This window comes from Pinus tabuliformis, chromosome X (genome assembly GCF_031772625.1).
Source record: "Pinus tabuliformis cultivar Carrire ecotype Pingquan chromosome X, CPIR1, whole genome shotgun sequence".
NCBI classification, from domain to species: domain Eukaryota; kingdom Viridiplantae; phylum Streptophyta; class Pinopsida; order Pinales; family Pinaceae; genus Pinus; species Pinus tabuliformis.
In genome coordinates this window covers 1,150,164,113-1,150,175,015 of record NC_142308.1, presented here as the reverse complement: position 1 = coordinate 1,150,175,015, position 10,903 = coordinate 1,150,164,113, and the positions used below count along the sequence as shown (strand labels likewise).

The following is a 10,903-nucleotide window of genomic DNA, read 5'->3' as shown; positions in this document are numbered from 1 at the left end:
GTCCCTTCTAGTTTATGGTTTGTTTTGTTGTTAGCCTCTCTATCAATTTCAATTCCCTCTCACCTCCCACTCCTGCTTTCCATATCCACCCGCCTTCCCCTCAGCCTGGGCTATTCTTACCTCTTTGCTTGCGTGTAAGGTGTTATCCCCAAAGTTATCAATTGACTCAGTGCTCTCCACTAATAAGTTGTCAATATGCCACACTAGAAGGCTCACTCGAGGAGGGGCCCTAGGGGTCATGGCGACCACAGTAGCACCTAAGCTTGAGCCCAGGCCATGCTTTGGTTGATAGATATCGTGAACACACACCATTGGTCATTCAACATGAAATTGCTGACATTGAGCAAGAGGTGGTCGATGAAAGAGATGATGTATCAAATTCGGATACCATGGTAGAAGTGTCAAATTGGGTTCCATATTTGGGCACTTTGAGAGCACGCCAAAACCAGTATCTACACATTATTGACCTATATTGGCACGTCAAAAATATGACGGGCAAGGTCCTATTTGAACACAATGAAAGCAAAGACGAGCTACTCCTTTGCATGGAGGAACTGCACCTAGTTTATCAAATCATGGATGAGTGCATGCAATGCATAGAGGCAGCCATCCTTCGCAACAATATCAACGACCACCAGGCCATCCTAGGCATCCTACTGCAACGAATTAGTCTCTTCTTGTTCTCATGCTATGTTTTCAATTTATATGGCATCTATTTTATGTCTCTTGTTTTCAATTACTCTAGTTTTCATGGATTTTAGGCCAAAGTTTTGTAATATAAACATTTTTTTAGTCTAGCACAACATGCTTGTTTTGGAAAACTCATGCTTGAGCCTCAATTACTACCTCTAGTCTAGTTTCCAAACTGACAAACCAAGGCTAATTAAGGTGTTTATCCAAAGTATGTATTGTAAATATTTTCTTAGATAATTTAAGAATTTTAGCTTATAAAATGTGTAGGTGCATAGGGTATCCATATTGTACCTCCATCATTCTTAAATTTCAATGCATGACAAATTGTTGTTGCGACTGTTACTAGTACAGCCTAATGTTTTAAAACTCCGACTCTGACTCCATCGAGGGTCGACTCCGACTCGATATCGACTCGGCCGGCTCGATTTCAGTGACTTAGTCGTTGTAAAAGATACATTAAATATTTATTTTTTTATAACAAAACATAATTTTAAAGATTTTCATTCATGTTTCTAGAATCCAAACACACAGCATTATAATATAGATGGAAGACAACATATGATCAAAGTAGGCTCATGAATATATCCATTATATCAAAATGGCACCCAATGCACTGTCCAATGGCAAGATGTGGTAAGCATCTTGGTCAATTGTCTATGAAGAACCATGGATCTCATCTATGGAACTATTGTCCACGATGTGGATCATAGAGGAAAAAATATCCTCTAGTTACCCCTAGATGTGAGAGGGTAACAAGTTGTATTTTCACTAGACATGCTTCTTGATCTATGTAAAGTGTATTTTTTACTTAGGTGGTTTCTCTTAATCCTTGTGGTTGCTCATGGAAAGTCCTTCTAGGTTCCATTACAAGGTTAACCTTACCCTTATGAATCGTTCTAACCATATTATTGAGATCATTTATGCTCAAGGTGAATTGGAAGCATGCAAAAGGGTCAGAACAATTTCATCTATTGCTCGCATTCTTGCACTCTTGTATAGAGTGTTTAAAGCCATGCATGTGGCTTCACGCACTTCTGAAAGACTAGGTAAAGAGATGTCTGAATAGTAGGTATAAGATCACCCATGAATGTCACAAGTTAACGCTTTCCAACACTACCCATCACTTCACTCAATCCAATGCATACACCTCATCTTCTACTACCATTTGAGTCTTACAGCCCTTGGGCCAATATTGGAATAATTGATGGTAACACCCTTTCTCCCAGTTTCTAAACGAGATCTCCAAGAGCCCCACCTGCAACCTGTTGTCTTTCTGATGAAGTTGAAGCCAATGAAGTAATAAGGGCATTCATTAAAACTAGCATGATTTCCTTAAGTGTCTTAGGAGTATTGGTAACAACAGTCTTCCAAACATGTAATGCAGCGTATCACGCTGTCCAACTCACATCAAATCAAACCATATAAATTGTTGTAAGAACTTCATTATGTTTTTCTCTTATTAAAAAACGTTGATTTTTGGGTTTAATGGCCGCAATGAATGACCCGGCGAGTAGTAGTTGCGGATCCAGCCGAGTTATGACTGACTCGGCCGAGTCATGCTATAACTCCGTTGGGTCAGTCATAACTCGGCCGACCGAGCCGGTTTTTCTGCCGAGTTGAAAAAAAAATTCCCGGCTCGGACCAACTTGGCCGAGTCGGTTCCGAGCTGGCCGGATCTTAAAACAGAGGTACAACCATATAAATTAAATGGATAGTAAATGTTGACAGGCATCAACCCATAATAAATATTAATACACTTCATCATACATCTCAAATTGCTAAAATTATAATTTAAAAAAAAAAAATGAAAATTCCAAAAAAAAACTAAATTATAATTTTATTTAAAAATAATAATAATTATTGTAATGATAAAAAGATTTAATATAAAAGTTAAACATATATACATTTTTAAAAAACATGTAACAAGATTCTTCTTAACCATAGAGATTCACACCCACTTTATCACGAGATTCTTAAACTATAAAGAGATCCAAACAAAAAAAAGTAAAAGAAAAAAATATGAGACTTTGTTCAATATCATGGCTTATCAATACCACATGCCAAAAAACCGCACATGACATTTTTTCTAATTAATGAATTTAACTAAAGTGCAAAAAAGATATACCTACTTTGGAATATAAATATTGGCCTTTGATTTGTGTATATACTAAGATTATTCTGTGGAGGTTAAATCGCTACCATCCACCTAATATTTATTGATAATTACATTAAAATTGTAGAAACCTATTCCAAATAAACATGCCTATTGACATAAATAAAATTTTTATGAATGTGTTGTTTTGTCTTTCATATTTCTATGAATGAGAAAGTTGTAATATAATTGTTTCTCTAGTCCTGTTCAATGTTGAATGACAATCAATGAATGATTGAATGTTGTGAATGTTTCAAATATGAAATCGCAAATTTTAGAATAAATTTCATAGATATATATATATATCACTGAACTTTACAATGATAATTAGGGGCACCCTATTTACATATAATATAATTATATATCATGAACTTTAACAATGATAATTAGGGGTATTTACATATAATATAATAAATACAAATATATATATATATATATCAGTGCATGATAAACAAACCTGCAAACTGCTAACCCTCGAAAACTGAAAAACTTAAGGAACTCACAAAACTAATTCTATATGTTAGATGTGAAAACACACAAGCTAACTGAAAAGTACTAACGGCAACTAATAGAAAATTGTAGTGCTCAGAAAAGCATTTATGGTTTCTTTATTAACTCGGGAAAAACAATGAACACACTCTCTGGTGAAGTGAGTGAATAACAACAGACGAACACCTCTACTAGTGAGCCCTAGTCTAAAACTGAAAACCAAAGATCTGATTTTAGAACTGCACTGAATTGAATTGGAGATAGACATAACACCTGTCTATGGCTTGTGCGTGCATGCATGTACCTTTGCTGTTGGATCCTTACACTGCCACACCCTTCACTCACTGCTACAGGTATGCTCAAGCGTGCTGCTAAAAGGTAAAAGGAGTTTAGCTGCCAAGCAACCAGGTACACTCTAATAATCCACAGTTTTTAAAAGTGTTGGACTTGTACCCACATATCCATACCCTGGCAACCTGGTTCAACTTCCATGCCATTCCGTCTCATGTTGTTATGCTATTGTGGCTGTTATCTGAAATACAGAACAATAGCTTCTTTGAGTGGCTGGTTTGGGTGTTCTACTATATTCTCAACTGTATTTACAAAACAGCAGACAACAGTATAAAAATAAAGTAGGACCACAAACAATCTAAAGAAATCCTTACCATAAAAATTGTTTGCAAGAAGATCTACCTGTAGAACTGAAAAGTGTCTTGACTTCAACAAAATTTGGACGGGATAGGATAAAGAAGAATAAAGAACCACCTCTATGGTATTGAGTTCCATAATGTTATGCTTCTTTGACTATGATGTAAAATATAAAACCTACGTTCTCTTCTGGAGGTCTATATCGGTGCTTTCATTATTTTCATAAACGTATTGCATGAGAGTAGACAACCGAAGACAGCGACATGGTTAGCCTCCAGGAACAGTCTGAAAAAAGCAGTGTTGCGAATATTTCGATAACATCCCAATTTTATCTCAAAATCATGATTTTTTGGCCTAGCCGATGTTTGCCAATTTTTACCAATATTTTGATGGTATCTTGATTTTTACCAAGATGGTATCTTGATTTTACCAATATTTTGATGGTATCTTGATTTTGCCGATGTTCACCGATATTTTCTCGATTTTAATGATTTTTTGGTTTTCCGGACCATTGCCGATTTTATCTCGATGCCGATGTTCGCAACATTGGAAAAAAGTCCTTACCAAGGCAATAAAATTAAATGAAACGACTATTGCAGGGAAGAAGCCAACATATAGGGCTGGAAGTGATTTGACTTGAAATCTGTTTGGGTGGGATTGGATGAAAGGAATGAAGAACAATGGCATTAGTTCTATGCTTTTGGTCTGATTTTGCTATGCTGCTGTGACAATGACATTAAACATAGAACGAAAATAAGTTCATTTGTATGTTCTTCCTATATTCTCAATTTGCAAAATGTAACATAAAATACAGATTCCTTCACAAGTACATTAATAATCTCATCTCAAAAATTCCATTATCCATACCTTCAACACCATTCTTGAATTCTTGAATTACTTCAGCATTTTCAAACGTATAGCTACTTCCTTTTCTGCCAATACCTCTCATGGGCAAAATTGCATTAGATACATTCAGGTCCGGCGTAAGCATATTTTCAAGAGCTATTCTCAACTATCTCAACCCTGAATCTGGGCCTGATCCATAAAAGATTATCGTTTCCAATAGTTTTTAGGCATCCCAGAGAGACTCTAAGACAATCGAGTCCTGCCCAACATTAGAAAAGGAAATTGGTTGCAGATGGTTGCCCACAGAGGAGCGAAATAATGTAATACTTACACAAACAATCTCCTAATTCAATTCTTCTAATAAATTTAGTTGCCAACATAAAACCTTTTAAGACACACGATCTTCGACATCTAGTAACATAACTCAAATACCACAGTGAAGTGAGTATACAAGAAGATAAAGCTATGATGGTCAAACAAAATGTATAAAGGGATTCTCATTTCCTAACATAAAAGAAATAATGCAGGTAGTCTAACAAAAACAAATACATACAACTTCTCTAATACAGATAAAGTTTGAAGACTATCTTTGCTACCTATCACATACAAAAAAGTGGCACAGTGAACATAAAAGGGCTCTTAGCTAGTTACAAATCTACCTAAAGATATTTAGTGAGCACAATCAGAAATAACATCCACAAAGATATATGCAATGGAAGGTTTATTACATACAAACTTAAAAAGAGGCCAGAGAAGCTAGTTGCAATTGGGAAACAATTAGTTACAATGACCAAGTCTAGCTGTAGTCACGAGAACGAATTCAGTTGCAGTTGCAACTGCAGGGAAGTTCAAATACATCCTACAACTTTACAATAACCACTTGTAAGCATGAATGTTCAGTTCTGACATCCAGATGTTACAAGCCAATAATGTAATATGATATATCATAAACTTCTGTCATTGGGAATAAGGAAACTGGCACGGTACTTTCAAACTTTCAGGATATGGGGAAACAATATATACAAACATGCATGCATATAAGATATTTTAGTATATAAAGCCCAAGAAGTTAACTCAACTGGTTGTCGTCAATGTCACTGGGCATTTGGCTAATTCTGTGCCAGCAGGTGTCCGGTTTGAATCCTCTGGGTGACACACTGACTATGCAAATGGGTTCACTATGAATGACATCCACAAATGTGGGGAGACATCCCTTGGATTCCCCCACAAGGTTTTCAAGAGAAAAAGAAATATCATTTTTTAGTATTTATTATTAATAAAAACTAGCATTGTTGTATGATAACACTATTTTTTGCAGTAGAGACTATCTTTTTCTTAATTGTTTTCTTAACTTTTTTAAGTAGAGAAACAACAGTTCTGAACCAAAAATCGAAGGAAATGTTCTCGATAGGCTTGCTAGGCATTCCAAACCAGAATGGTTTTCCATACCAAAACAAGGAGCAAGCGGGCCAAATGTTTCAGTTGCATAGTCATGAGGTATTATCATGTTTAATAGTGTGGCTTATATGTTATATTGAGCCATTATATGATATAAGTAGTTATGACAAAAGAAAGTTGGATAAGTATTTAAATGATTCAGGAAATAATCACAGGCTTATTTGTGGTTAAAATGAAGTCAATACATTGTATAAATGATTTGGATTTATAGCAACCTAAAGGCAGTAGAGGAATTACAATTCATTCTAGGATAATCTCTTTAAGGAGGGTAACCCTAGGCCTGTAAAAGGGCTTTCCACTCAATCGCTAATATTCTCAGTGAATGCACTTGCAGTTTCAACTCTCTCAATCTCTCATTTCTTAGACACTGTGTCTTGCTCTATCTCCCATTGTGTGTAGATCTTCTTGACAGGGTCCTGCGTGCAATGTGCATTATTTGCAGGGTTATATTTACCTCTCATCATTTGGGACTATTAGGATGTCCAAACCTATAAGAATCTCCTATGAAGCCATCACTTGTTCTTAGTTAGTTATTATATCAAAATAACATGGAGGATATACAGCATTGAAAGCAGGATTCCTATCAGCCGTGTGCATCACCAATGTATTAAATGATAGCCGAAAATCACAAAAATGATGAGAAACATTGACGAGAAAAAAATAAAGAGATTGACTTACATTTAATATTATGTTCTGCCTATTGGACCACATGCCCTCGTACCTTTTCCTTTGAATGCCTATGACATACTGTGACTACCTTAAGCTATGTTTACTACTTGTGGCGTATCTTAATGTAATCATAAATTATAATGTATCTTATGTATTCATAGATAAAGGCACAAAGCCATGTAGCCCAGTAGACAAATAAATATTGGATATAGCAGTTACATATAAATATTTTAAGTGTAACAGTTACAAAGGTATAGTGATATGCAATAATGAAGGTTATCTAATACACAAGGCATGAGAGACGTGTCTGCCTTATGTAGATAACTCTAGCTAACAAATATTAATGTAAATAATTATAATTTGGTCAATTACAAGATGCAGCAAGATACAGATGCAGGATGGGACCATATGATCTTAAACCGGCCTCCAAAAGAGACAGGATGACCACTGAAGCATAATGACGATAAACTGTCACTGTTTTATGCTGTAGTGGTTATGAGACCAAGTGGAAGCAAGAATTTTTTTTCCTTTTTTCGGATTTTCTTGTGCCAGGTTTTTCTCTTAGTCTCTTCACAAGATCACAGCCAACTGCCAGACCATAGTGCCATTAGAAGTAAAATGGCCATGGCGTTTCAAAATTGAAGTTATAATAGAGATTTTAAGAAAAATAATGGAAGTTACAACTCTTTTAGGTTGTGACACAAAATCCTCCAGGAAATTCTTGTCGTGCACCTTTCTATCTGTCTATGTACCAAATTGAAGCAGGACCTGTGCCATAGAAGCAGAGTGGCAATGGCATTTCAGAGTTGGGGTTATATAATAACAATTCTAAGAGGTATCATGTAAGTTACAAGTATGTTAAGTTTGACTCCAAACCCTCATGAGAAATCATTGCAGCAAGATTATCTCTTTGGTTATGAAGCCGATTGCAGCAAGATAGGAGCCATTAGACGCAAAGCAGCAATTGCCACTTCCAAATTGGGGTCATAATAGTGAACCTGATCAATATTGAGAAAGTTACTGGCATTTAAAATCACAGCCTCAAAACCCTAGCAGAACCGCCCAATGGCATGGAAGGCACTGTGCCAAATTATTTTGAAAACATAGGGAGAAATAAGATAGAATATATCAGGCCCATGGGCTTTGGATTGACGGTGAATGGGTGCACACTGCACTGTTAAGGCACTCTTTGTGATAGGTCACCGTTTCAAATCCCACATGGGTGAGCCTACAAAATCATAAAGATGGAATATATCAAAAAATGTACATAGCTATTTGGAATCAACATTGTGAAGATTGTACGGTCAGAAATTAAGGGGTTTGGTTAGATACCGAGCAAGAACTAATGGCAATACCTAAATTGGTAGGGATGAAGATGAATGTGATCCTAAAGAATGGTTGAAGATAGCAAAGAAAAATTATGAAAAATTATAGAAGTCCTTTTGATTCAAATATTTATTTTTATGGTGAAGCTAAAATATGGTGGTAGTCTTCAGAATATATTAGATGACACTCTACTTTGGGATGAAATTGAGAAACCGTTTTCATATAGATGGATCCAACAGATAAATACGGGGGAGACGCATACAATTAAAGGTGAATTCAAGGAAAATAAAGAACAACTTTCCAAGTTGCAGAAAAATAATGAAGGATTAAGAAGAAGAGCTCGAGAAGGAGAGTGCTGAATTGTCCAAGATGCAAGCTTTTAATGAAGCACTCAATAAAGAGATTAAGAACTTACAGCAATAAAACATGAGCAAATACAAGGCAAGAAGGATGAAGATATCTACAGACGATAAAACCACAATCAAACACTACTGGGATGAGGTTAAGATTTTCAAAAGGAAAAGAAGCATTGTCAAAATGAAGAAAATACAAGGATCTTGTATGAAGAGACTACCAAAAGACTTAATAATAGCTTTGCAAGAAGGTTGAAGAAGCACCAAGTACAGAAGGCATCAAACAAGAAATCCAATCTAGGACTGAAGAAGGACAAGAGAAGTTAATGGATAACACTGATCTTAAGAAGCAAGACAAGGATGAAGAAAAGATGCAAAAAAGTCACCATAAAATACTTGAAGTTGAACTCAAACTAGAATATGTAGATGGGGAATATGATGGTATTATCACAAAGGCCATATTGATCAAAGACCAAGCACAGAGGATAAAACATGTCATTGTTGCTCAAAAGAACATTGATGTTAGGGTAGTGCGGAATGAACTAAAAGCACCAAAGATGGAACTATATGAACACCGTCATTACCAAGAAAGTTGGCGAAAAGACTAGAAGATCTGCATGAGCAATATCAAGAAAGAAGATGGAATAATCAATGACACTCATGGAACATGGCATCACAGAACCATTATTCAACGAGATATTATCAAAAGAAACAATTACAACAAATTGAAGAAGTTACGAAAATAGCACATAAAATCAAAGGGGAAACAATTATAAAACTATGATCTATCAAGTATTAAGACCGAAAAGAATTGAACTTGGATGGATGAATCATTGTCAGTGGCAGGAAGAAAGTAGATACTGGGAATATTAGGAAATCCATTACTCAATTTCATCACATGTAAAACCCTTAACGGCAAAGCTTTGAGGACAAAGCTGTTATGAGTACCATGATATGACCCTCAGCGGAGCATATATAGGATTTAAGTACATATAATAGGGGTAAGCCTAATAAAGGGCTTGCATGTGCAATGAGTAATAATAGGTATAAAGAGGTCAATATAGTCATTATGGGCATAGTTATATATGATTTGGAAATATGGATGAATTGGAGTTAACTGGAGGAGAATCTCCTATTATATAAGGAGTTAAAATGTGACTCATATCTATGATCTCTTTGGGAGGAGTTGTACTCCGCATTCATATCTTGTGTACATTGTGTATAATATGATTTGTTATACTATTTTAAAGGTTTGGGACATAACATGCTTGCGCCAGTAGGTAGTTTGATTTTATCGTCTGAGTTAGTTCTTGTTGGTTGCTACTTCCTACTTCCAGACATAGTTTTCCGTTCAAAGCATTGTTTTTGAGTTTATGATCTGCACTGTATAGAACCATGAGGCATTTTTGTTTGATGAAAGCCTTACTTAAAGATCGAGGTTCATAGGGGTATTTAGGATGCTACCAATTCGCCACACCTTTTCTCCTTTTTTTCATTTAATATGTTCTGTACAATACGGTTTCATCAATACAATTCATAAAAACATGTCTCGAAACAAGAGTATAAAAACTAAAAGAGAATTAACTGGAAAAATGGACTTGAGAAAATTTCCAGATAAGAGCTGGAATTGCAAGAATCAAACCGACAACAATGTGCAAGAAAGACAGTAATATAAATACAAAGGAAACCAAGTAAAGGTGATCTAGTTATCAATTACAAGAGCAGAATACAATTTCTGTCCATTCATGCACTCGCTTTTGAGTATGCATATACATCACAGATCTTTCCAGATATGAAAATCCGTGTCGGGATTGGAGAAGTTGAGCACGGCATCTTGGCAACCAAGAAAGTAGGTCGAATGGGTATGATCAACATTTACTAACGCATGAGCCCTTCCTCTGGGACTAGTGGCCACCACAATGTCCTCTGCACCCACGAGCACTTCCTCATAACCCTTCTCCCTCCAACTATCTTCAAACTGCAGACGACATTAATCAGCAATCATTACCCAATTTTATCCCAATCCATTTGTCAATGCATGCATTCATATACAAATGTATAAACTGCACACAGCAGGAATCAGCCATAATTACCCAATTTTCTCCTCAACCCATCCATCTATCTATCTATACATAAATACATGCATCTTACTACTTTCCTGATTTTTGGTGACCGAAACGTTTTGACACAGTTAAATCCCAAAATCCAATGGAAATTCAAAACTCTATATGATTCTACACATGTCCATACATCCCCAAACCCCATTAGG

General features: G+C 35.9%; 1 long non-coding RNA gene across 1 annotated transcript; it reads right to left on the bottom strand.

The window, feature by feature from the left end:
- Positions 1 to 3,536: 3,536 nt before the first annotated feature.
- Positions 3,537 to 10,629, bottom strand: LOC149143970 (uncharacterized). The gene is made up of 2 exons (XR_016264592.1): positions 10,352 to 10,629; positions 3,537 to 3,866 (listed from the first exon to the last, which is right to left on the bottom strand). It is a non-coding gene; the product is annotated as an uncharacterized LOC149143970 (long non-coding RNA).
- Between the last annotated feature and the right edge of the window lie 274 nt (positions 10,630 to 10,903).